General features: G+C 42.7%; 1 long non-coding RNA gene across 3 annotated transcripts in view; it reads left to right on the forward strand.

The window, feature by feature from the left end:
* Positions 1–973: 973 nt before the first annotated feature.
* The window catches only part of LOC132899681 (uncharacterized), a 181,775-nt gene continuing 155,541 nt past the window's right edge, over positions 974–27,207 (forward strand). The window contains exons 1-4 of one of the 3 annotated variants that reach the window (XR_009656697.1): positions 974–1,073; positions 16,665–16,794; positions 16,928–17,006; positions 23,141–23,243. This is a non-coding gene — a long non-coding RNA (uncharacterized LOC132899681). The remainder of the gene's footprint in view (positions 1,074–16,664; positions 16,795–16,927; positions 17,007–23,140; positions 23,244–27,207) is intronic. The other 2 variants (XR_009656698.1, XR_009656696.1) reach the window with 2 other exon arrangements.

Raw genomic sequence — 27,207 nt, forward strand, 5'->3', positions numbered from 1 at the left:
CGTTTTTAAAACGAATAGTGTGCACACAGCAACACCAATACACGATTCACGTGCACACAACAATACCAATACGCGGATACGCTCGGCTCCGCAGGCATCCTGCGCTCCAAATCACTCCGCCCTGAACAGCGAGTGCCCTCTGGAGGGTGCGCACTCCGGCCCTGCGCAGCTCACACAGCGCGCGAGTGAAGTGCACGAGCAGTGATTCAGGACTGAGCCGCTGTGTGTGTGATCCCAGCGCATATCACTTACCACTTGCAAGTGGAAGGATGGCAAGCCTAAAGACAATCATAACTACACAATGGGCAGTATTTGCATCAGTATTTGCAGTATTTTCATACTTTTATACTCTTTAATGAAAGGTGATACAAGGCGGAAGTCCGCGCCGTTTTTCAGCAGTTGCGTCACATGACCAACGCCAGCGAATCAGGAAGGTGGATGTCACAGTGACGTTGTCCAATGAGGACGCCAGCTAGAGCTCAGCACAGCGTATCCGCGTATTCTCAATGTTTACACAGCACCGGACCAGATACGATCTAGATTGAATACGTGGACGCTGGCGGATTCCCGTTTCCCGGCGTTTCCAGGTGGTTTAATGTAAACGGACAGTGCATCCGCGAAGAAAACGAGACAGATACGGTCTAATGTAAACGTAGCCTTAGAGTCACCAGTTAACCTAACCTGCATGTCTTTGGACTGTGAGGGAAACTGGAGCACCCGGAGAACGTGCAAACTCTGCACAGAAAGGCCCTCGTCGGCCATGGGGCTCGAACCCAGACCTTCTTGCTGTGAGGCGACAGCACTAACCACTACACCACTGCGCCGCCCCTCTATTTTGTAATGACTATTTTATTCTATGCATTTGATCCCTATTTAAAACCTTTTGCTTGAATTGAAGACAGGCATGTACATGCCCAAACCTGAGAATATAATGCAGCTTAACATGTTTTGCATAAAGGAGTGGTCCAAGATCCCTCTACAACTTTGTGTCTCCAACTTTGTTTATTCATAACAGGAAGAATAACAGGAAATGCTCTTATTCTCTTCAGGGATGGCTTCACCAAGTGTCAAATGTAAATATTTGTTATTCATTTTAAAATAAATGTTTTGGGGGGGAAGCCTTTTTTTGTGTTTGAATAGATATTTATCTGCATTTACAGTATGCCTATATGCTTAAGCTCAAAATATAGCTCATTGCATATACAGTACTGTGCAAAAGTCTTAGGCAGCCTATTTTTGCCATTCAAACTTTGTTATAGATTTCTATTTTATGATGTCTACATTATCGAGTCAGTACAAAAAACATTTTAGAGTCCAAATGTTCGTTTTCCAGCACAAAATTAAATGTTACAGGGGAAAAAAAATTGTATCTGAGCAGCATGTTACATAAGAGACCATTTTTCAGATTAAAAAAGAAAACATAATGAAGGCGACTGAGTTTTGGTGCAAAATGAAGAAGGAAGTGTGACAGTCAAAGTGTCCACAAGAACTGTGGCTGGTTCTGTAAGGTGCTCAGTAAAACCTACAGCTCATTTCCTTATAAAACTGCACTCATTGTACTTGCGACTAAAGCAAATGGTCGTCTCACACCAAATATTGACTTTGTTTCGTTTACTATGGCTTACTGTTGTTAATAATGGGTTTTTTTAATGTTGAAATATTTCACTGCATTATTTTTTAAGCCATTTTTGGTCTACAGCATTCCTTTACATGGGCTTAAGACTTTTGCACAGTTCTCTCTCTCTCTCTCTCTCTCTCTCTCTCTCTCTCTCTCTATATATATATATATATATATATATATATATATATATATATATATTTAACCCAGTCCATAGTTTTATCACAGTGTCCAAACCATGTGCATGATGGTAATTGATGGTCATAACTTCCATCACATGGTAGCTATATTAATCTTAACGTTCCAGTGCAAAAATAAGCACACAAATCTGCACATCCTGAATAAATGCAGCTTGGGTCTTAACCATATAAGTACCTTTTATTATATTGTTGAAGTCAGATTTCACTACCCTGAGCTAAATTTAGACTAACTTCCATGTCAAGACAACTATGTTATTTTGGGCTTTACTTTTATCATCATTGTATTAGGAATCCCTCCTAGAACTGCCACCTTATTGTGGTGGAGGGGATTGTGTGCTTGAATGATCCAAGGAGCTATGTTGTCGGGGGCATTACACTCCTGTTAGGGTCTCCCAAGGCAGACAGGTCCTAGATGACAGGCCAGACCAAGAGCAGTTCACCAAAACCCTTATGGATAAAAAAAATCAAGGACCATGACATCGCCCAGTATGGCGCAGCCAGGGCCCCACCCTGGAGCCAGGCCCAGGGTTGGGGCTCGTATGCGAGTGCTTGGTGGCCGGGCCTTTGCCCATGGGGCCCGGCCGGGCTCAGCCCGAAGCGGTGACGTGAGCCTGACCTCCTGTGGGTTCACCACCCACAGAGGTAGCTGTAGGGGGCTGGCGCAGTGTGGATTAGGCGGCAGTTGAAGGCAGAGGCCTCGACGACCTGATCCCTGAACACAGCAGCTAGCTGTTGGGACATGGAATGTCACTTCGCTGGGGGGGAAAGAACCTGAGCTTGTGCGGGAGGTTGAGAGGTACCGGCTAGAGATAGTCGGGGTCACCTCCATGCACAGCTTGGGCTCCGGAACCCAGCTCCTCGAGAGGGGCTGGACTCTCCACTTCTCTGGAGTCGCCCATGGTGAGCAGTGGCGGGCTGGTGTGGGCTTGCTTATAGCTCCCCAGCTCAGCCGCCATGTGTTGGAGTTTACCCCAGTGAATGGGAGGGTCGTCTCTCTGCGCCTTCGGGTCGGGGAGAGGGCTTTTGCTGTTGTTTGTGCCTACAGGCCGAATAGCAGTATAGAGTATCCGGCCTTCTTGGAGTCCCTGGGAGAGGTACTGAGAGGTGCTCAGACTGGGGACTCCATTGTTCTACTGGGGGACTTCAACGCTCACGTGGGCGACAACAGTGTCACCTGGAGGGGCATGATTGGGAGGAACGGCCTCCCTGAGCTGAACCCAAGTGGTGTTTTGTTATTGGACTTCTGTGCTAGTCATGGTTTATCCATAATGAACACCATGTTCGAGCATAGGGGTGTCCATAAGTGCACGTGGCACCAGGACACCTTAGGTCGGAGGTCGATGATAGACTTTGTTGTCATTTCATCTGATCTCTGGCCCTATGTCTTGGACACTCAGGTGAAGAGAGGGGCTGAGCTGTCAACTGATCACCACCTGGTGGTGAGTTGGATCCGCTGGCAGAGGAGGAAACCAGACAGACCTGGCAGGCCCAAACATATGGTGAGGGTCTGCTGGGAATGTCTGGCCGAGCACTCTGTCGGGGAGGTCTTTAACTCCCACCTCCGAGAGAGCTTCTCCCAGCTTCCGAGGGAGGCAGGGGACATTGAGTCTGAGTGGACCATGTTCTCTACCTCCATTGTAGACGCAGCTGTTCGGAGCTGTGGCTGCAAGATCTCCGGTGCCTGTCGTGGCGGGAATCCCCAAACCCGGTGGTGGACACCGGAAGTAAGGGACGCTGTCAAGCTGAAGAAGGAGTCCTATCAGGCCATGTTGGCCTCTGGGACTCCGGAGGTAGCTGACGGGTATCAGCAGGCCAGGCGTGCCGCAGCTCGGGCAGTTGCGGAGGCAAAAACTTGGAACTGGGAGGAGTTCGGTGAGGCCATGGAGGAGGACTATTGGTCAGCCTCGAAGAAATTCTGGCAAACTGTCCAGCACCTCAGGAGGGGGAAGCAGTACTCTGCCAACACTGTTTACAGTGTGGGTGGGGAGCTGTTGACCTCGACTGGGGACATTGTCGGGCGGTGGAAGGAATACTTCGAGGATCTCCTCAATCCCACCGTCACGTCTTCCATTGAGGAAGCGGAGGTTGATGACTCAGAGGTGGACTCGTCCATTACCCAAGCCGAAGTCATTGAGGTGGTTTTCAAGCTCCTTGGTGGCAAGGCACCGGGGGTGGATGAGATCCACCCCGAGTATCTCAAGTCTCTGGATGTTGTGGGGCTGTCTTGGCTGACACGCCTCTGCAGTATCGTGTGGCGGTCGGGGACAGTGCCTCTGGAGTGGCAGACTGGGTTGGTGGTCCCTCTTTTTAAGAAAGGGGACTGGAGAGTGTGCTCCAATTATAGGGAAATCACACTTCTCAGCCTTCCCAGGAAGGTTTACTCCAGGGTACTGGAGAGGAGAATTCAGCCAATAGTCGAACCTCGGATCCAGGAGAAACAATGCGGTTTTCGTCCTGGTCGTGGAACACTGGACCAGCTCTATACCCTTCATAGGGTGCTCGAGGGTTCATGGGAGTTTGCCCAACCAGTCCACATGTGCTTTGTGGATCTGGAGAAGGCATTCAACCATGTCCCTCGTGGTATTCTGTGGGGGGTGCTTCGGGAGTATGGGGTTCGGGGCTCTTTGCTAAGGGCTGTCCGTTCCCTGTACGAACGGAGCAGGAGTCTTGTTCGCATTGCCGGCAGTAAGTTAGACCTGTTCCCAGTGCATGTTGGACTCCGGCAGGGCTGCCCTTTGTCACCAGTTCTGTTCATAATTTTTATGGACAAAATTTCTAGGTGCAGCCAAGGGCCGGAAGGAATCCTGTTTAGGAACCACAGGATTTCATCTCTGCTTTTTGCGGATGATGTTGTCCTGTTGGCTTCTTCAAACCAGGACCTTCAGCATGCACTGAGGCGGTTTGCGGTCGAGTGTGAAGCAGCTGGGATGAGAATCAGCACCTCCAATTCCGAGGCCATGGTTCTCGACCGGAAAAGGGTGGCTTGCCCTCTCCAGGTTGGTGGAGAAGTCCTGCCTCAAGTGGAGGAGTTTAAGTATCTCGGGATCTTGTTCACGAGTGAGGGAAGGATAGAGCGTGAGATTGACAGGTGGATCGGTGCAGCCTCCGCAGTGATGCGGTCACTTTACCAGTCCGTCGTGGTGAAGAAGGAGCTGAGCCAAAAGGCGAAGCTCTCAATTTACCGGTCGATCTACGTTCCAACTCTCACCTATGGTCATGAGATTTGGGTAATGAGCGAAAGAACAAGATCGCGGATACAAGCGGCCGAAATGAGTTTCCTTCGCAGGGTGGCTGGGCGCTCCCTTAGGGTGAGAAGCACAGTCACTCGGGAGGAGCTCGGAGTAGAGCTGCTGCTCCTCCACATTGAGAGGAATCAGCTGAGGTGGCTCGGGCATCTCTTTCGGATGCCTCCTGGACGCCTCCCTGGGGAGGTGTTCCAGGCATGTCCCCCTGGGAGGAGGCCCCAGGGAAGACCCAGGACACGCTGGAGGGACTATGTCTCTTGGCTGGCCTGGGAACGCCTCGGTGTTCTTCCTGAGGAGCTGGCCGAGGTGTCTGGGGAAAGGGAAGTTTGGGCTTCCATGCTCAGACTGCTGCCTCCGCGACCCGGCCCCAGATAAAGCGGATGAAGACAAGATGAGACGAGTATTAGGAATGATCTTCACCAAGCCTATCTGCCTAAGATTTTTTCATAAACGGTTTCTAAAGGCAGATATAATAGAGGACAGCAGAACTGAATGAGTGACCCAAGTAGAGATGAATGGCCTAAAAAATGATCTCCTTCTTATTGAAGGCTGATTAATAGTTCTTTCATAAATCTCTATTACCATGACAAAACCTAAATATGGATATAAAATGAAAAGATTATAAAGTAACTGAACTTTTGATAGGACAAACGATAGTGCATATTTTTGGAACTATTTTATTTAATCATGGTATTATTTTATTATTTTCTGGCAAGCTAGCCTTGGTATACCGTTTTGTTGGTTATATTTGTCTTGTATGGGTTATCTGAGATTTTCTTGAGGAAGAAAGAGATGAGAGAGAGAGAGAGAGAGAGAGAGAGAGTTCTTGGTTGCAATTACCCCTCTGGCTTTGAATAACCCAATTAGGGATAGGAGTTTAATGCCAGATAAGAAAGTTATCTGCAGAGAGCTTCCTTCAGACTGACAGGCCAATGTCCAATCTAATTTTTTACTGAATACAACATTAATATGGAAGTTACATAATTTCTGATTTGAATAATTTATGTTGACAAAATTTCTGATTTCTTAATCCATGTCTTAATCCTTAATGCATATCTGCAGGATAATCTGAAACATTTGTAGCAGCTGGTAATCTTGCTTAACACAAAGATTTTTAAAGTCATGACCATTTTATGGGTGGCACAGCAGGATGCATTGTCGCCTCACAGCTCCAGGGTCACTAGTTCTCCCCTTGCCTGCATTAGGTATCCTTCCTCCAGGTTCTCTTTTTTTCCGACTACCTACCAATAACATGCCTGTAGCTGGATTGGTGACTAGATTCGGCCCCTAGATGTGAACGAGCGTGTGAATATTTGTGCACTGGTGCCCTGAAATGGAGTGGTGTCCTATCCAGGGTGTTTTCCAAGCTTGTGCTCAGTGTTCCAGGTTAGATTAGTTACTAGCCAGCAGCTACTGAAGATAAATGAATAAATTATCATTTTATAAGCACAAAATCACTCTGCAATTTGCATATTCTGAATAAGTCGAAGGAGATTCAAGTTTTTTCTCTCAAACATGTGGCTGAGGAACATTTTTGCGGTTGTCAGAATCAGAAAAGCATCAGCTTAGCTGCAGTTGGTGTGTCAGATTTCCCCCATCACCCTGCCTTATAATTATCAGTCTTAATTAACTTTATTGTTTGCATTCTGGAGTCTAATCTGGGAAATGGTAATGAGTTTTTAAAACCTGTGTGTGTGTGTGTGTGTGTGTGTGTGTGTGTGTGTGTGTGTGTGTGTGTGTGTGTGTGTGAAAGACAGCGGGGAAAAAGTGTGAGAGGCAGAGAGCGAGAAAAAAAATGAAAGAGAGTTGACAGTGAATAACTTCCAGACTGTAATGCCAAATTATACAAGGGATATATAGATAGATAGACAAAATGCAGGCATATAGAGGCAGCTTCTATATTTGTACACTTATTTCTTCAAGCATATACGGTAATCTAGTTCCATTCTCAGGTCATTTAATGTGATACTCATCCAGTGCTCAGTTCTAATCCCTAGACTAGACTCATGTGATGAGTGTTGACATGGATGTACGAGTGAATGTCTGAAAGTCTGTGTGTCTATGGGAGTCTCTCTCTCTCTCTCTCTCTCTCTCTCTCTGTACATATGTAATCTTATTAGACAGAGCATGGTGTTGAACATGCAGCAGAACCAAGAGCTGGGTACAACAGAGAGTTAAGCGCTGACTAATAATCCTGCCCTGAGTAGCTCTCTCTTATGGACGAGTCTCAGTGGTACTGCTTCATTAAATAATCTGTTACAAAGAACACTGCTCAGTGGTACAGATAAATTTGCATCAAATAAAAAGACATCATTCAAATCCTTGTGTAATGTTCATTTTGTCATTTAAATCATGGTAAGAAGCATATAGTAAAATATAAGAATTCATAACAGCAAGATAGATCTGTGTATGTAGTGTGTGACTGTTGAATGAGTAAAGGTCAATGCAAAGTTCAGGTGCAATATATTATCTGACTGGTTGAGCCATATGGAAAAAGGAATATCCATTCCCCTCAGATCACCCTTATACTTGTTAATTTTGGCAGGAATATACAATTTAGCAATGGAGGGTTAAGGACCTTGCATAAGAGACCAATAGTTGCACTTTGGCAGTGATATGAAGTCTTAACCTTCCAACCAGTAACCCAGAGCCTTAACCACTGAACCACCGTTAGCCCTCAGCAGCCCAGATTAGTCAGCACTGTCAGCAGCACTTTTCACTTCAAAACTCAGTCTGTTTTCCCCCTTATAATTAAACTGGTCTAAACACAAGATAACTTTTGGATAAAGAGGGACAGAATAACATAGAGGTGGCACGGTGGTGTAGTGGTTAGCACTGTCGCCTCACAGCAAGAAGGTCCGGGTTCGAGCCCCGTGGCCGGCGAGGGCCTTTCTATGCGGAGTTTGCATGTTCTCCCCATGTCCGCGTGGGTTTCCTCCGGGTGCTCCGGTTTCCCCCACAGTCCAAAGACATGCAGGTTAGGTTAACTGGTGACTCTAAATTGACCGTAAGTGTGAATGTGAGTGTGAATGGTTGTCTGTGTCTATGTGTCAGCCCTGTGATGACCTGGCAACTTGTCCAGGGTGTACCCCGCCTTTCGCCCGTAGTCAGCTGGGATAGGCTCCAGCTTGCCTGCGACCCTGTAGAACAGGATAAAGCAGCTACAGATAATGAAATGAAATTAGTTTGTTCTGCCCGTGTCTGCGTGGGTTTCCTCCAGGTGCTCTGGTTTCCCCCACAGTCCAAAGACATGTAGGTTAAGTTAATTGGTGGCTCTAAATTGACCGTAGGTGTGAATGTGAGTGTGAATGGTTGTCTGTGTCTACGGTATGTGTTAGCCCTGTGATGATCTGGCAACATGTCCAGGGTGTACCCCGAATCTCGCCCATAGTCAGCTGGAATAGGCTCCAGCTTGCACGTGACCCTGCACAGGATACGCGGTTACAGATAATGGAGAATAGCACAGGGCAGTAATAGTATGGTGTGTATAAAATGGCAGGTTTTTGTATTATAAATATCAAGTCACATCTTTTTTTCCACCTTAAATGTCAATATCTCATTCATCTCATTATCTCTAGCTGCTTTATCCTATTCTACAGGGTCACAGGCAAGCTGGAGCCTATCCCAGCTGACTACGGGCGAAAGGCGGGGTACACCCTGGACAAGTCGCCAGGTCATCACAGGGCTGACACAGACACAGACAACCATTCACACTCACATTCACACCTACGCTCAATTTAGAGTCACCAGTTAACCTAACCTGCATGTCTTTGGACTGTGGGGGAAACCGGAGCACCCAGAGGAAACCCACGTGGACACGGGGAGAACATGGAAACTCCACACAGAAAGGCCTCCGCTAGCCACAGGGCTCGAACCCAGACCTTCTTACTGTGAGGCGACAGCGCTAACCACGACACCACCATGCCGCCCTAATGTCAATATCAACCGACAAAATTCAAGTGAAAAACCAAACTGAAATATTTAAGTGGAAAAAAATAACCTGCTTTCGAAAGTGTCCACACCCCATCTAATACTTTATTAAAGCACCTTTAGCTTGTAATTAAGCACACAGTCTTTCTGAATAAGAGTCTACCAACAGCATGATAATATTAGTATTAGTGCATGATGCTGACACCATCATGCTTCACCATGAGTATGGTGTTCTTTGGATGATAAGCTGTATTGTTTTGGTGACAAACATATCTTTTGGAATTATGGCCAAAATGTTGTACCTGGGTCTTATCAGAGCATAATACACTTTACCGCATGGTTTAGGCGTGCTTGGATTTTTTTTTTTTTTTTTCTGTGAGAAAAGACTTCTGTCTAACCCTGCACTATTGCCCAGACATGCGAAGAAAACGAGAGCTTGTTGACACATGCAGGGAGTGACTAGTAGTTGCCAGATATTCCTGTAGCTCCTTGAATTTCGCCATAGGTCTTTGGCAACCTCCTTGATAACTTTTCTTCTTGTCCTTTTGTCTACTTTGGAGGAACATCTTGTTCTTGGTAATGTCACAGGTGCCCCAGTCACTCCACTTCAGAGTGTTCCATGGTACATTGCTTAATTCTGTGCACAGTTACAGTACATGCCCCATTATAGGAGTGTGCACACTTGTGCAAATTATGTAATTTTGTTTTACATCACAAAACCCGACAAATTTAACAAAGGTGTGTAGACTTTTTCTATCCACTGTCAATTTACAAAATGCTGCTCAAGAAGGCAGAAATGACCTTGCTTTGTGAGAGATCATTTGGTCCTGAAGTCTCAACCAAATTTGGTGTAGCCTGGGCACGTTGTCAGGATAAAATAGGACCTCTGCCAGCTTACTGGACTTCTGGGCACTAATAGATTTGTTGTCTATTTACGGACAGGAATGACTTCCTTTACTGAGGGAACTAGTACAGCCTAATGCAGATCAGACTTGAGAACACTGGAGTGACAACCACAGATGTTTATGTATGATTTCCAAGCATATTTCCGTAGCTATACAAATGAACGAGGCTAAAGTATGTAATGATGTAACAGTTCAAGGATTTATTCAGAATATTTGCATCTCTTTTGTGGCCCTGCACCAGCATTCTGGCTTGCAACGTATGTGGCTGAAAGAGAGAGGGAGGTGGAGGAGTCTATCTCCTTTAAGCCCCAGGACAGAACTCTGGCACACGTCTCTTTTTCTTTAAAAACAAGTATTTATTAACACCAGCAGAAAGTTTGGTGGGCATGAATAATTAAGAAACATTAACTGAAGAATACCTGCAGAGTTTGCTAAAGAAAGAAAAAAATACTCCATAAGTTAATTAGCATTTCGCTATTCAAGATAAGGCAGCAGAGATTGAGAGAAAAATAAAAGGCTCTATACATATATGACTCCAGCTCCATGCCTGCGTGTTTCCTGAAGAACGACCCTCATCTGAATTTCATCACATATTTATACATTCATGCTTCCTTGTTTCTCCTGCTGCAGCTATCTGTCAGGGAAAAAAAAAGCAGAGACGTGTGATTGGTGGGAAAAGAGAAGTGAAAAGTGGGGACAGGAGGGGTGCTTGTGTGATTCTTGCAACGCCATAGATAACGTTTGCACACCACTGTGAAGGCAGCACTTTTTGACAAGCCTCTGCTGCTTCCGCCCTTTCATCTCAGGAGCTGACTATAGGTAGGGGGAAGTTGCTGAGGTAGTTCACAGGTTTTTGCAGTCTCTTGGGGTATGGGAAGACAAGGAATGAAGATAAAAATAAAAATCTCTGTGCCTCTAGCTGTATTACTTATAGCTACTTTCCAAATCCATTACTGCTGCATAGTATGTCTAAATAATATGCCACTATAGACTTGTGGGATTAGGATTATATGAGTGAGATCTGTCATATACAGAGAGTACTGGCCAGATAGTTAAGTGTATTGTGTTATATGCTTGCTTTTATTTCCTGTACTACTGGTGCAGTGAGACAACGGGACCTGATCATGCAAAATATGAAATATAAAATGCTAGATTGATTTGGGTTCCATTATTAGCTTTCTAGGGCGGCACGGTGGTGTAGTGGTTAGCGCTGTCGCCTCACAGCAAGAAGGTCCTGGGTTCGAGCCCCGTGGCCGGCGAGGGCCTTTCTGTGTGGAGTTGTTTGCATGTTCTCCCCGTGTCCGCGTGGGTTTCCTCCGGGTGCTCCGGTTTCCCCCACAGTCCAAAGACATGCAGGTTAGGTTAACTGGTGACTCTAAATTGACCGTAGGTGTGAATGTGAGTGTGAATGGTTGTCTGTGTCTATGTGTCAGCCCTGTGATGACCTGGCGACTTGTCCAGGGTGTACCCCGCCTTTCGCCCATAGTCAGCTGGGATAGGCTCCAGCTTGCCTATAGGACAGGATAAAGTGGCTAGAGATAATGAGATGAGATGAGATATTAGCTTTCTAACCTTGTTAACCATCACTCACAGTGCTGTGCGCAAGTTGAATACGAACTCTTATTATTGCTTAATTTGGGACTCATTGTCATTCTCTCAATGCTTGGGGTGTCCAACGGCACTCTGAGTTTTTCACTTTGCCTACCATCTAGTTTCAGCATTGTTGAGTGGTCCTCTCTACTCAAACCACACGCTTCACCACTGAGCTTCCAAAGTTATTTGGATTGCACTAACTTTCCTTAAGTTTATGAGTCCCCCTCAGCACCTCTGTTCACTCTGGCAGATCCCGTAATATTCAGGCCTGTGGCTAAGTGCTGATAATGTGGTTGAGTGAGTCTCAATAGGTACTTATGGACTGGAGGAACTTTTTAGTTCTTAGAACTGCTGGGGGAAATTCCTCCTTTTTTGTGTGTCCGCTCTGCACAAACTGAGAATGACCGTAGTTCTTAGAATGCTGCTTTGGGGGACTTTTTTTTTTTTAAGCTCTTCCAGTACTTCAGGGTAGGTACTGTCCTAGCACAAGAAGAACCATGAGTGACGTAAGTGTACGGTGATTGGTGGAACACGAGACAACGAAGCACCAGCAGCTGCTATTTTTAAAAATCCATGTAAAACTTTATTCGTAATGTCTTAATGTTAGTGCTAACAAACAAACAAACAAACAAACAAACAAACAACAACAAAAAAAACCAACCCACAGACAAATGGACCAACAGTAAAGTCAAGTCAAGTCAAGTTTATTTTTATAGCACTTTTAACAATAGACACTGTCGCAAAGCAGCTTTACAGAATTTTAATGGCTTTAAACATGAGCTAATTTTATCCTTAATCTATCCCCAATGAGCAAGCCTGTGGTGACAATGGCAAGGGAAAACTCCCTCAGACAAGTCCATGCTTTATTAAGCATACACTTGTGTTCAAAATAATAGCAGTCCAACACGACTAACCAGATCAATCACTGTTTTTGGTGGAAATTATATTACTACATGGCAAATAATTTACCAGTAGGTGTAGTAGAGTCATAGAAAACCAACAGACCCAACATTCATGATATGCATGCTCCTGAGTCTGTGTAATTGAATAATTAAGTGAAAGGGACGTGTTCAAAATAATAGCAGTGTGGAGTTTAATTAGTGAGGTCATTCATTCTGTGAAAAAACAGATGTCAGTCAGGTGGCCCTAATTTAAGGATGAAGCCAGCACATGTTGTACATCCATTTCTCTCTGAAAACATGAGAAACATGGGTCGTTCCAGACATTGTTCAGAAGAACAGCGTGCTTTGATTAAAACGTTGATTGGAGAGGTAAAACGTATACTGTAAAGAAGTGCAGAAAATGATGGGCTGCTCAGCTAAAATGATCTCCAGTGCTTTAAAATGGACAGCAAAGCCAGAGAGACGTGGAAGAAAACAGAAGACTACCATTCAAATGGATCGAAGAATAGCCAGAATGGCAAAGACTCAGCCAATGATCAGCTCCAGGGTGATCAAAGACGGTCTGAAATTACCTGTGAGTACTGTGACAATTAGAAGATGCCTGTGTGAAGCAAATCTATTGGCAAGAAGCCCCTGCAAAGTTCCACTGTTAAAAAAAAGACGTGCTGAAGAGGATACAATTTGCCAAAGAACACATCGACTGGCCTAAAGAGAAATGGAAAAACATTTTGTGGACTGATGAAAGTAAAATTGTTCTTTTTGGGTCCAAGAGCCGCAGACAGTTTTTCAGACGACCCCCAAACACTGAATTCAAGCCACAGTACACTCTGAAGACAGTGAAGCATGGTGGTGCAAGCATCATGATATGGGGATGTTTCTCTTACTGTGGTGTTGGGCCCATTTATCGCATACCAGGGATCATGGATCAGTTTGCATATATCAAAATACTTGAAGAGGTCATGTTGCCTTATGCTGAAGAGGAAATGCCCTTGAAATGAGTGTTTCAACAAGACAACGACCCCAAACACACCAGTAAGCGAGCAGCATCAGGGTTCAAGACCAACAAAATGAAAGTTATGGAGTGGCCAGCCCAATCCCCGGACCTTAATCCGATAGAAAACTTGTGGGGTGACATCAAAAATGCTGTTTCTGAGGCAAAACCAAGAAATGCAGAGGAATTGTGGAATGTTGTCAAATCATCCTGGGCTGGAATACCTGTTCACAGGTGCCAGACGTTCTCAGAAACCGTGGTTATACAACTAAATATTAGTTTAGTGATTCACAGGAATACTAAATCCTTAAGATTTTTTCAGTTTATACAGTAAATATTTGGAGTTTGTAATGAAAAATGCAGACAGTGCTATTTTTTTGAACAGCCCAATGTTCATTTTTCTTCATTTTCTGTAAAGTAATTAAAATATTGATACATTTTTCTTCATGTTTTGATGTAGAATATAATGTGCATTGTTCCCAATGCATGGAAATAAAAACTATTATAAGGATTGTGAGCTTTACTCACGTTTTTAAACACACTGCTATTATTTTGAACACAACTGTATATGTGATGGAGGAAATATAACACAATTTTGATGCATCTGAGTTAAATATAAACTCTTTGCTAGCATTGCCTGCTTATGTCATGCTAGCAAGCCAGCTTCAGTCACTTCAATGTTCCTACTGGTGGTGTGAATGCAAACAGAAAAAAGCCCTTGAATATATGTAATTCTCAGGGGAGCTCCCCACTGGGTAGTTCCTCTCAATATGTCCCTAGAACTGTTTGATCTGAAAGCACATAATAACTATACCATGCACTGTTTGCTTTCAGGCCTCTTATATTAGCCCAGATCACTAACTCAGAACACTAGTGCTCGAGTGGGATCTCTTTCTTACCACTTTTTAATCAACAGGGAACAAGTTCTTGAACTGTTTCCGTTTAAGATTATTTGAATCTTGGTGCCAGTTAGTGAACCAGCCCATGTTTTCACCAGTTTTGAATGGAGCCATTGTAATCTAGGATGCGTCATGAATGGAAGGTGTTGCGTAATTCAAAACAGAAGTACAGTAAGCAGTAGTAGCAGGATGGTGGAACACATTGATTACCTGTGAGCTTTCGTTCTGTCATTGCAGACCTTTGCTTTCATTCCATTTTTTCCTGAAAATGTATCCTTTTCAATTGCATTCTCCATTGCTGCGCTCTGCTTGCTCTCCAAACTAATGTCATACCCACTGATGTTGTCATGGTTCGCACTAGAAAAAACAGGTATATTTTGTTTCCAGCTGGGAAACAACTTTTCAGGTTCTGAACCAATTTATTTTTGGTCAAAATACTCTGAATGGTTCAAAATTTGGTGTGTGAACTAGAATGGGACCCTGTTGGTGGAAAAGGGGTATCTGTGCACCCTCATTCTCCCCACATGTCAAATTCTCCTTTAGCATCTCCACTCAGAGTTAAATTACTTTACATTACAGGTATTTAGTAGATGCTGTTATCCAGAATGATGTGCAACATACCCAGTGTAGCCTGGGGAGCAGTTGGGGGTTAGGTGCCTTGCTCAAGGGCACTTCAGCTGGTCCAGAGAATTGAACTGGTGACCTTCTGTTCTCAAAGCTGCTTCTCTAACCTTTAGGCCATGGCTTTCCTACAGAGTTTTCTACATCCCCTGACATCTTGCTGACTAGCAGTCCTGTGGCTACTTCCAGTAGTTTAAGTGAGGCATTGTTTGCTTGTGCCCCTTACCAGATCCCTCCATATAGCTTAATGAGCAGTCATCCATTCCTCATCCCTTCTTCATGGCTACATGTGAAGGAAAATTTTCTCAAACTAAGAGTGAACTGACAGTTGAACAGCAGCATTCAACAGGAATTGGATCACTACAGAGCATTCCTTCTAATATACAGTGTCCAGCTGTTTTATCTAGTACTGGTCACAAGTGAATTCACTTTGACACTGTGCAAATCTTTCAGCAAAAGTCTTTAAGGAGGTATTGAACTTTATAGATTTACATTCAGCTAACATGACAGATCAGGACTGTGGGCCACTTTTATCACATTTCTGGTGGCCTCACCAGACAAAGCACCACATGTAGAGGTCCACAGACCTCTGAATGCACTGATATTCTAGTGAGATTTAACAATCTTGTGTGCAGTGGTATGCATGGGCAATTCGTTGGCTATTTTATTGCTTGTACTGGAGCAATAGCTCCATGCAGATATTGATCCCTCTGTGGGATAGCTGGCTGAATCCTTGTTCCTAACAGTGAGATACCTTGGTCTGGACAGTGTGTGGATCTCTGCCAATCTTGGTGATGCATGATACCAGGTGTAACTGGCACATGTCTGCAGACTTAGTTCACTGCAGACTGATTCCATACTTCCCATTGGCCCTGTGGGACCTTAAACAGTGCCCCCACTATTAAAGGGTTCTGTGGAGTCTGTCTGTAAAGGGCTTCTGGTGGGATGTTTTACAGCAAAGCCATTTCCACTGGATAGCAACTACATCACATCCGTGCTTCTTGAAGACAATGCACTGCTGTTAACCACAAGCCATCTCAGGGCTCAGGTTCTTGCCAATACCAGACCCCAACAGAATTGCTGCTCTGACCCAAGCATTTTGTTCCTTCTTGGACAGAGAAATGTTAGCTAAGGTAGACTTGACATTTCAGAATAAGGGTCTCTACTGACGATTTCTTGTTCAGAAGAAGGACACATGGGTTATGACCAAATTGTTGATTTGAGATGGCCATAAAAATCCCTCCCTTTGTGGGAGTTAAGGATATCAGATGTTATTCATGCTGTGCCTCCACAGTCCTGGTTCTCATTTGTGGATCGGTGTGATGCATATTTTCACATTCTCATCACCCCAGATACTTTTGCAGTTTCCCAAGGACAGGCTCTCAAATTCAAAGTTCTACCCTTCAGCCTCTTTCTCACACTATGAGTGTTCTTTTGTGCAAGATGTGTACAAGCAGCCTTCTTGCCGCTGATGGCCAGAGGCATCAGGTTATTGCTGTAATTGGATGACTGGCTGTTGTCTTTCCAACACTGAAACAGTCCAAACAATTAATTGGCATGATGCAAGAATCATTGAGAAACCTAGTCACTCCAACATTTGGTAAATTACCGCTCCCCCTTTTGCTAGAGTGCCTTAAGGTGTCTCCAATCAACTGACCTTGCAGAATTCCATGAAGGTGAACCTACAGTGCATTCCTTCTGGCGTCCAGTACATACCCTGTGGTACTATTTAAACTGAATGGTTGCTATTCGGTTTTCAGATCAGAACTCTTCTGTCACAGAAAGAAGACATGGGTAGCTTCCCTGTACAAACAGTGATGGGACTACTGGATAAGCCACTCTACAAGAAGCAGCTCCTTTTCATGTAGTCTGGTGTGGATGTTGAAAAATGTTAGTTTGATCTCATTTGTTCATATTTCCTTTTCACATTTAGGAATCTCATTTCAATTCATGTTAACTCTCGAATAACCCTTGCCTACTCCCACATATCATGTCTCACTGTACCTGATTCCATTCTGTTTAGAAGAGTTTCTCCAACACACTGAAGATTTGGACAGATGACAAGGCCAGGAAGTACCGATTAAATAAGAAGAGTGGATGAGGTGAATTTACAGAAGAAAAAGAAGCACAAAATCATTTTATCATTTACCATATACAGTGGTGCTTGAAAGTTTGTGAACCCTTTAGAATTTTCTATATTTCTGCATAAATATGACCTAAAACATCATCAGATTTTCACACAAGTCCTAAAAGTTGATAAAGAGAACCCAGTTAAACAAATGAGACAAAAATATTATACTTGGTCATTTATTTATTGAGGAAAATGATCCAATATTACACATCTGTGAGTGGCAAAAGTATGTGAACCTTTGCTTTCAGTATCTGGTGTGACCCCCTTGTGCAGCAATAACTGCAACTAAACGTTTGCGGTAACTGTTGATCAGTCCTGCACACTGGCTTGGAGGAATTTTAGCCCATTCCTCCGTACAGAACAGCTTCAACTCTGGGATGTTGGTGGGTTTCCTCACATGAACTGCTCGCTTCAGGTCCTTCCACAACATTTCCATTGGATTAAGGTCAGGACTTTGACTTGGCCATTCCAAAACATTAACTTTATCCCTCTTTAACCATTCTTTGGTAGAACGACTTGTGTGCTTAGGGTTGCTGTCCTGCTGCATGATCCACCTTCTCTTGAGATTCACTTCATGGACAGATGTCATGACATTTTCCTTTAGAATTCGCTGGTATAATTCAGAATTCATTGTTCCATCAATGATGGCAAGTTGTCCTGGCCCAGATGCAGTAAAACAGGCCCAAACCATGATACTGCCACCACCATGTTTCACAGATGGGATAAGGTTCTGATGCTGGAATGCAGTGCTTTCCTTTCTCCAAACATAACACTTCTCATTTAAACCAAAAAGTTCTATTTTGGTCTCATCCGTCCACAAAACATTTTTCCAATAACCTTCTGGCTTGTCCACGTGATCTTTTGCAAACTGCAGACGAGCAGCAATGTTCTTTTTGGAGAGCAGTGGCTTTCTCCTTGCAACCCTGCCATGCACACCGTTGTTGTTCACCGTTGTGTTCTCCTGATGGTGGACTCATGAACCTTAACATTAGCCAATGTGAGAGAGGCCTTCAGTTGCTTAGAAGTTACCCTGGGGTCTTTTGTGACCTCGATGACTATTACACACCTTGCTCTTGGAGTGATCTTTGCTGGTCGACCACTCCTGGGGAGGGTAACAATGGTCTTGTATTTCCTCCATTTGTACACAATCTGTCTGACTGTGGATTGGTGGAGTCCAAACTCTTTAGAGATGGTTCTGTAACCTTTTCCAGCCTGATGTGCATCAACAACGCTTTTTCTGAGGTCCTCAGAAATCTCCTTTGTTCGTGCCATGATACACTTCCACAAACATGTGTTGTGAAGATCAGACTTTGATAGATCCCTGTTCTTTAAATAAAACAGGGTGCCCACTCACACGTGATTGTCATCCCATTGATTGAAAATACCTGACTCTAATTTCACCTTTAAATTTACTGCTAATCCTAGAGGTTCACATATTTTTGCCACTCACAGATATGTAATATTGGATCATTTTCCTCAATAAATAAATGACCAAGTAGAATATTTTTGTCTCATTTGTTTAACTGGGTTCTCTTTATCTACTTTTAGGACTTGTGTGAAAATCTGATGATGTTTTAGGTCATATTTATGCAGAAATATAGAAAATTCTAAAGGGTTCACAAACTTTCAAGCACCACTGTAGCTTTAAACTATAGTCTCACTCCCATAGACATACTCCTGAGATTATAATGAACATTTAACATTTACAGACATGTAAACTATAGCAGAAGACAATACAAACACTGCACAACATTATACAGTGCCTTGCAAAAGTATTCATACCCCTTGAACTTTTTCACATTTTTCCACCTTACAACCACGAACTTAAAAGTTTTTTATTGAGATTTTATGTGATAGACCAACACAGAGTAGCACAGAATTGTGAAGTGAAACGAAAATGATAAATGGTCTTCAAAATTTTAAACAAATAAAAATCTGAAAAATGTGATGTGCATTAGTATTCAGCCCCCCTGCGTCAATACTTTGTAGAGCCACCTTTTGCTGCAGTTACAGCTGCAAGTCTTTTGTGGTATGTCTCTACCAGCTTTGCACATCTAGACACTGAAATTTTTGCCCATTCTTCTTTGCAAAGTAGCTCAAGCTCAGCCAGATTGGATGGAGAGCGTCTGTGAACAGCAATTTTCAAGTCTTGCCAGAGATGCTCAATGGGATTTAGGTCTGGACTTTGACTGCGCCATTCTAACACATGAATATTCTTTGATCTAAACCATTCCACTGTAGCTCTGGCTGTATGTTTAGGGTCATTGTCTTGCTGGAAGGTGAATCTCCTTCCCAGTCTCAAGTCTTTTGCAGCCTCCAACAGGTTTTCTTCCAGGATTGCCCTGTATTTAGCTCCATCCATCTTCCCATCAACTCTGACCAGCTTCCCTGTCCCTGCTGAAGAAAAGCATCCCCATAGCATGATGCTGCCACCACCATGTTTCACAGTGGGGATGGTGTGTGCAGGGTGATGAGCAGTGTTAGTTTTCCGCCACACATAGCGCTTTGCATTTAGGCCAAAAAGTTCAACTTTGGTCTCATCTGACCAAAGCACCTTCTTCCACATGTTTGCTGTGTCCCCTACATGGCTTCTTATGCCTGTCTTTCAACAATGGCTTTCTTCTTGCCACTCTTCCAAAAAGGCCAGATTTGTGGAGTGTATGACTTATAGCTGTCCTGTGCACAGATTCTCCCACCTGAGCTGTGGATTTCTGCAGCTCCTCCAGAGTGATCATGGGCCTCTTGGCTGCTTCTCTGACCAGTGCTCTCCTTGCTCGCTCTGTCAGTTTAGGTGGACGGCCATGTCTTGGTAGGTTTGCAGTTGTGCCATACTTTTTCCATTTTTGAATGATGGATTGAACAGTGCTCCTTGAGATGTTCAGAGCTTGGGATATATATATTTTTTTTTATAACCTAACCCTGCTTTAAACTTCTCCAGAACTTTATCCCTGACCTGTCTGGTGAGTTCTTTGGTCTTCATGATGCTGTTTGTTCTTCAGTGTTCTCTAACAAACCACTGAGGCCTTCACAGAACAAGTGTATTTATGCTGAGAGTAAATTACACACAGTAGGACTCTATTAACTAATTAGACGACTTCTGAAGGCAATTGATTGCACTGGATTGTATTTAGAGGTATCAGAGTACAGGGGGCTGAATACTAATGCACACCACATTTTTCAGATTTTTATTTGTTTAAAATTTTGAAGACCATTTATCATTTTCGTTTCACTTCACAATTCTGTGCTACTCTGTGTTGGTCTATCACATAAAATCTCAATAAAAAACGTTTAAGTTCGTGGTTGTAAGGTGGAAAAATGTGAAAAAGTTCAAGGGGTATGAATACTTTTGCAAGGCACTGTATATATATATATATATATATATATATATATATATATATATATATATATATATATATATATATATCTCCCCTCAACCATCATCCTCCTTACAAGGCCCTAATTTATTCTGTTAAAGTGTCTGCTGTAATTGCACTAGTGTTTGAGTTGAGTTTTATTTGAGTGGTGTTAACAATTTGGTCAAAAATGTTAGCAAAGCTGTCCACATGATAACACCTCTCTTCAGCTGTGACCGATTGCTCTAGATTTGAATAAAACCAACAAACATGTTGACTGCTGACAACCCGAGATATAACTATTTTTTACTTTGGAAGGATCCTATTATAGTGATTTTGCTACTTTTGTTTCTGCAGGCGAAGGAATGAAAAAGCATCTGTATTTATAGATTCCACTTCTATCTCTTTTTTCTTCTTCTTTTAAAGGAGAACTGAAATCATTTTTAAACTTACTTTATTTCTTAATTAACATGTTATTCAATTATGTTTTCAGTTTTAGTGACCTTATATCGACTTGTATTGACAACTAATTGCAATTAAATATTATACTTATTGGCCTATTTGGTTTTAAGCCATGTTGAATTTAGTGCGTTTGGTCCACGGCAGGCGTCGCTTATCCGCCTGATCTTCATGAGACTTGTGTGAGACTTCGAAACGTGAAGTGTCAGCCAGGTGTCAGTGCCGCCATTTTGAAAACTGTTTTCCAAACGAAATATTGCACAAAAACGAGTTTAAATGACGATTACTGCCTACTTTTTCAAACTTTCCTGATTGCTATCAAAACAAACAAAACTTCCGGCTTGATTACATCAGCATTCGAAAGAGGGCGCGCGCGTCTTTTGACAACGTTGGCAGATGTTGGTCACTTTGATTTTCACTGTATGTTTTACTTCCGTCCTACGATGTCTCGCACAGGTCTCAATGAATCTCGTTTACGGCCATCGCTTTGACATATGGACTGATATATTACATAGCATATTTCAAACACTCATAACTTGCTATAGCAGTGACAGAATAGCTATCAAAAATGCATTCCTATATTTAATAAAATGAGATAAATAGAATTTTGATAATAAAAAAAATTGCCTTCAGTTCTCCTTTAATACTAATATGAATGCTACTATCAGGTATGGCTGGTGGGTTTTAAAATACAACCCCAATTCCAAAAATGTTGGGATGCTGTGTAAACTGTAAATAAAAATAGAATGCGATAATTTGCAAATCATGAAAACCCTATAGTTCATTGAAAATAGTACAAAGACAACATATCAAGTGTTGAAACTGAGAAATTTTATTGTTTTTTTGAAAAATATATGCTCATTTTGAATTTGATGTCAGCAACACATTTCAAAAAAGTTGGGACAGGGGCGTGTTTACTACTGTGTTGCATCACCTCTACTTTTAACAACACTCTGTAAACGTTTGGGAACTGAGGAGACCAATTGCTGTAGATCTGAAAGAGAAATGTTGTCCTGTTCTTTTCTGATATACAATTTCAGCTGCTCAACAGTTCGGGGTCTCCTTTGTTGTATTTTGCACTTCATAATGTGCCAAATTTTTTAACTGGGAGACAGGTCTGGACTGCAGCAGGCCAGTTTAGCACCCGGACTCTTTTATTACGGAGCCATGCAGTTGTAATATGTGCAGAAAGTGGTTTGTCGTTATCTTGCTGAAAGAAGGAAGGCCTTCCTTGAAAAAGATTTAGTCTGGATGGCAGCATATTACTCTGAAACGTGTTTATATCATTCAGCATTAATGATGCCTTCCCAGATGTATAAGCTACCCATGTCATGTGCACTAATGCCCCCTCATACCATTACATGCAGTAATGGATGCAGTAATGAAGTGTTTTCACAGACGATGGTTTTCTGAAGTGTTCCTGAGCCCATACAGTGATTTCCACTACAGACACGTGTCTGCTTTTAATGCAGTGTCTCCTGAGGGCCTGAAGATCACAGGCATCCAGTGTCAGTTTTCAGCCTTGTCTCTTGCATACAGAGATTTCTCCAGATTCTCTGAATCTTTTAATGATATCATGGACCATAGATGATGTGATCCACAAATTCTTTGTGGTTTTACATTGAGGAACATTATTCTTAAATTGTTGCGCTGTTTGCCCATGCAGTCTTTCACAGAGCGGTGAACCCCGCCCCATCTTTACTTCTGGGAGACTCCGCCTCTCTGGGATGCTCTTTTTATACCCAATCATCTTACTGACCTGTTGCCAATTAACCAAATTATATTATTATTTTTTTTTTACCATTATGCAACTTTTTCAGTCTTTTGTTGCCCCTGTCCCAAGTTTTTTGAAACTTGTTGCTGACATCAAATTCAAAATGAGCATATATTTTTTCAAAAAACAATAAAATTTCTCAGTTTCAACATTTGTTATGTTGTCTTTGTACTATTTTCAAAGAAATATAGTTTTTCCATGATTTGTAGATTATCTCATTCTGTTTTTATTCATGCTTTACACAGTGTCCCAACTTTTTTGGAATTGGGGTTGTAGCAGAAGCACAGGTGCTGTGACTGAAGGATATATGTATCTACAGTATTGTCTCTTTCTGGCATATCACTGCAGTGACACGTCCACTCTGACAGCTCCAGCCATCAAAGTTTCTAGGGAAGAATTACAGTAGTGGTTTCCTGTTGCCGTCTACTAGATTATTGTAGAGGTTTTTTCCTTTCAACCATTCATACACATGGGCAATTTAGAGCCACCAATTAGCCTAACCTGCATGTCTCTGGACAGTGGATGAAACCGGAGGACCTGGAGGAAACCCACGCAGACACGAGGAGAACATGCAAACTCCTGTCAGCGACTGGACTTGAACCCAGAATCTTTTTGCTGTAAGGTGAGTGCTAACCACTATATCACTATGCTGCCTAACCCTGTCTGTTTGCTGGTTATTAACTGACAAAGTGGAGATGCTGGGAAGTTCTTTATGAAAGTCAACAACCAGTTCCTTTGTCTTGGAGATGATGAGGTCAAGGCAGTTCTGCCTGCACCACTCTGCAAATGTCTTAGGCCCTGGTCTAACGTCTTAAGCTGTCCCTGGAAATGTCCCCATTTTTAACTATGAATGAAACATCTACCAGATTTCAGCAGACACCTCGCATATTGTTTTGTGGATCACTTTAAGACAGGGTCAGGCCGATAGCAGAGATGTTCTAGAACACCTCTGACAATACCCTTTCCAGTATTTTGATGGGTGGAGCTGAGGAACAACTTTATAGCGGGGTGCTAGAATCTTTGCCTAAACTAAATTCACTCATTCAGCTTTGACAGATCGCTTCATCCACTCCTGGACAGGTGAACCATAGTCTTTTCTTGTAGGCTGAAGTGACATAGATGACAAACAATGCTATTTAGCCTTTAAAGGGGAACTGAAGGCAAATTTTTCATTATCAAAATTCTATTTCTCTCATTTTATAAAATGTAGGAATGCATTTCTAACAGCTATTTTGTCACTGCTATAGCAAGTTATGAGTGTTTGAAATATGCGGCTAGAGATAATGAGATGAGATGAATATATCAGTCCAGATGTCAAAGCAATGGCTGTAAACGAGATTTGTTGAGACCTGTGTGAGACATCGTAGGATGGAAGTAAAATGTACAGTGGAAATCAAAGTGACCAACATCTGCCAACGTTGTCAAAAGACACGCGTGCCCTCCTTCGAATGCTGACGTAACCAAGCCGGAAGTTTTCCCTGTGTCCGAAATTGCTCTCTACTCACTATTATATACTCACTATATAAAAGGCAGTGGCAAAGAAGAAAGTATTCAGCCTTGATTTAAAAAAACTGAAAGATGCAGGTACTTTGTATTGATTAATGTGGGAAATACGCTCAGTATAATATGGATTTATCACAAAAATACATGCATGTATTTATTATTTTTGAAAACCCACCAGCCACCTGATCTGGCACTGAGGGGAAAGCTCAGTGCAGCACCAATCAGTCAGCTGAAGTTGTTGCTAGACGTAGTGTTGCTGTAACAGAAATCCAGCTGAGGAAAATTGTAACAGATCAACTGAATAAGCTAACTTGCACACAAATTGGTGTGTTATCCCACAGAGTAACTGGCTATGTAATTCTGTAGGCTATTGGTAATGTTACCAAAGTCTCATCTCATCTCATTATCTCTAGCCGCTTTATCCTGTTCTACAGGGTCGCAGGCAAGCTGGAGCCTATCCCAGCTGACTACGGGTGAAAGGCGGGGTACACCCTGGACAAGTTGCCAGGTCATCACAGGGCTCACACAGACAACCATTCACACTCACATTCACACCTACGCTCAATTTAGAGTCACCAGTTAACCTAACCTGCATGTCTTTGGACTGTGGGGGAAACCGGAGCACCCGGAGGAAACCCACGCGGACACGGGGAGAACATGCAAACTCCGCACAGAAAGGCCCTCGCCGGCCACGGGGCTCGAACCCAGGACCTTCTTGCTGTGAGGCGACAGCGCTAACCACTACACCACCATGCCGCCAGTTACCAAAGTGTCAGCAATTTATATTATTTGTTGTGATGTGTAGTGGACTATACATTTTGATTAAGGCTACTCATTTAGGCTCGGTCATCAATTCAGTTATGGGAGATCGGGAATCATTTGTATCCTCAGTAATAATAATAATAATAATTTTACCATACCTAGAAATTGTTTGGATTGATGCAAACTGTTTATTGAAATTGTGTTGTGTATATTTTTAAACACATTGTCCATTACTAGTGGCATATATGGTAATTAATTTAATATATTTACTTTCATGGGCCTAAAACATCTATTTCAGCTCGCCTACAATTTAAGAGTCTATAAATCTAAACTCTGTCCACATACCAGAGATTTTCACATTGTCTTTAAGTCATGTTAACCGAAAGCAGTTGCAGAATCGGCCTACAGTGCACCCAGTGAGGAAAACCCCACTTTTTATGCAGTCTGCTTCTTCTTCTTTTGGCTGCTCCCGATTAGGGGTCGCTACAGCGGATCTTTCGTCTCCATTGCTCCCTGTCTTCCGCATCCTTCTCTACCACACCTGCCACTATCATGTCCTCTCTTACCACATCCATATATCTCCTCTTTGGCCTTCCTCGTTTTCGTGTGCCTGGCAGTTCCATCCTCAACAACCCTCTCCGATTTATCTGGACTTGGGACTGGCTCCAAGAGTACGCTTATGCACCCCCAGTGGCTGGATTCCACTTTTTAGGCAATGCATGACCAAAATACATGAAAACCAGAAATGTCGCTCCTTTTTATTACAAAGATGAAAACATTAGATGTCTTAATGATATTTTCACTGCCGAACCGAAAATGTCCCTGGTTTTCTTCTGAGAAATCTGGTCACCTTAGTGTTTGTGCATTTGAAAAAATTAAAGAAAAGACAAATACTAAAACACTGGTGCACTATTTGAAGAAAAGCAACTTTATTTATCACACATACACTTAAGCACAGTGAAATTCCTTTCTGCATTTAACCCATCTAAAGCAGTGAACACACATAAGTGAGCAATGAGCACACACACATACCCAGAGCAGTGGGAAGCTATGCTACAGTACCCAGGGAGCAGTTGGGGGTTAGGTACATTGCTCAAGGGCACTTCAGCCCAAGACTGCCCCATGTTAACCAAACCTCCTTCCTGTGAGGCAACAGTGCTAACCACTGCACCACCGTGCTGATTTGAATCATGATATTTATATTACAGTACCTAGCTTTAACCAGCCCTTTGCTCAGAGCACAGGGTCTTTTTTCAAATTTGGACAAAACAGATTCAATAAATTGACAATAATAATAATAATAATAATAATAATAATCCCTGTGATGACCTGGCAACTTGTCCAGGGTGTACCCCGCCTTTCACCCATAGTCAGCTGGGATAGGCTCCAGCTCGCCTGCGACCCTGTAGAACAGGATAAAGCGGCTAGAGATAATGAGATGAGATAATAATAATAATAACAATAATAATTTTAAAATGTACTAAGTAATGACCTGGTGACTTGTCCAGGGTGTACCCCGCCTTTCTCCCGTAGTCAGCTGGGATAGGCTCCAGCTTGCCTGCGACCCTGTAGAAGGATAAAGCGGCTAGAGATAATGAGATGAGATGTACTAAGTAGATAATTTAATGCCCCTTTGATGCCTGCTGAAGCCCCTCATGAGATTAGACATTTATTCCTGCACTTGTAAAGGACATCATATGGAGTTTGTAAATACTAGAAGAAGGTTATACATGTGTTATATTAAGATTGAACCTACTGCTGGAGTAGTATGAGAAAACCATATACAGTATGTATTCATATCAGGGTTTTTGGTTTTCATAATTTTGAAAGATAATTGCTTTTTTTTTTTTTTAAATGTCAAATAACACATGACCCTTCAGCAGCAGTGTAAGGGTTCAGTATTTTTTATTTAAATTTTTTTTTAATACTTGGGGCACTCAGTATGTTTAACTGATCTTGCTATTGTCATTTAGTAATTTATAAAGAAAATGTCTCTCTGATATTTACCTGTTATGATCTTTAAGTAGACTACCTTATATTAGAAACGGAGGATAATATATACATTAGGAACACATGTATGGCATATTTCCAGAGATGCAGCCTACTACACATGTGAATAATCTAAATTATATGATATTATTATCTATACTGGTTCTTGAACATCCCATTCCAGATTTATTCCCCCTTTGCTGTTATAATAACCTCCACTCTTCTGAGAAGGATTTCCACTAGATTCTGGAGCATGATGTGCTCATTCAGCCACGAGAGCATTAATGAGATCAGGCAGTGATGATCTCAGGCCTGGGGTTCAGACGGTGTTC

The sequence above is a fragment of the Neoarius graeffei genome, chromosome 15 (genome assembly GCF_027579695.1).
Source record: "Neoarius graeffei isolate fNeoGra1 chromosome 15, fNeoGra1.pri, whole genome shotgun sequence".
Lineage (NCBI taxonomy): Eukaryota > Metazoa > Chordata > Actinopteri > Siluriformes > Ariidae > Neoarius > Neoarius graeffei.